The sequence below is a fragment of the Melanotaenia boesemani genome, chromosome 15 (genome assembly GCF_017639745.1).
Source record: "Melanotaenia boesemani isolate fMelBoe1 chromosome 15, fMelBoe1.pri, whole genome shotgun sequence".
NCBI classification, from domain to species: Eukaryota; Metazoa; Chordata; class Actinopteri; order Atheriniformes; family Melanotaeniidae; genus Melanotaenia; species Melanotaenia boesemani.
The window spans coordinates 33,523,296-33,524,574 of record NC_055696.1 but is presented as its reverse complement, the minus strand read 5'-3'; positions in this window follow the sequence as shown (position 1 = coordinate 33,524,574).

Below are 1,279 nucleotides of genomic sequence, written 5' to 3'. Positions count from 1 at the left end.
TATGCGACAGTTGTAAGTCCGCTAACTGAGCTCGTGAGCCCAAAGCGTGAGTACCGGTGGTCCCAGGAATGCCAGCATGCCTTTGAGAGCGCTAAGGCGCTCCTCAAACATGCCCCAGTATTGACAGCACCCGACATGAGTAAGCCCTTTAAACTGGAGATAGACGCTAGTGCTGTGGGGGCTGGCGCCTTGCTCCTGCAGACTGACGACGATGGGACTGATCACCCCGTCAGCTATTTCTCCAGGAAATTCGCTGGACACCAGCTGCATTACTCCACAGTCGAAAAAGAAACCTTGTCATTACTGCTCGCACTCCAACACTTTGAGGTATACGTGGGATCCTCCCCGGTGCCTGTTCAAGTTTATACGGACCACAACCCCCTGACATTTCTTAGTAGGATGTATAACCACAACCAAAGATTAATGCGTTGGGCACTGGCAGTTCAGGAGTATCATCTTGAAATTAAGCACAAAAAAGGGGTAGACAATGTCTGTGCAGATGCTTTGTCCCGTGTTTACAGTGACCCTTAATGTCTGTGTATCACCTTGACCTGTGTGATTAATTTATGTGTATATGTTGAGGTTGGACCGTGGACAGCACCAGCAGGTCAACATTTAAGTGTGGGGGTGTTACGGCCCAAGTTTGGACCGAATCTGCAGAGGGTGCTGGACTACTGTGTAGCCGCACTCCCAGCATTGGCTGACGTCGTCCTCGAAGTCCCTCCCCCTCAGCGACCGGATTGGATGATGGCGCTTCGGGAAGGACCGCCCAGAGGGACCACGCGACCATAAAAGCTGGTCATTGTCATCCCAACAGGGCGGCTGTGTGGTTGGTTAACACCAGTGCGCCAAGGGTGGCTTTGGTCTGTGAGTGAAACTGTGTGGAATTGGAAGTAAAACTGGTAGATGGTAAAATTGGACTTTGAGCAACTTTCTGGACTGTGTATAAGTGGTGAAAAGACTCTCTCTCAGTTAAGTTCATTTATTGTTTTCTCTTGTTGTGCGTCCCAGGGTTCCTGGTGGACTTTTTTGTTATTGTTAAAGATCGTTACCTGAAGAAGGACACCTTTTGTTAGTTAAGTAGTTCTTTTTCTTACATAGGTTCTTTTCTGTTATCTTTAAGGCTCCCGCTGTGTTTTGTGACTTTGTATTGTGTTTTGCTTTGTGCCTTGATAAAGGAATAAACCGTTGGTTTTCCTTTCATATTCCTGTGTTGTAATTCTTCTGCTGCGTCCCCCCCGACCCCTAGCGGGGGAGCCGTAACAGTGTGTGTGTGTGT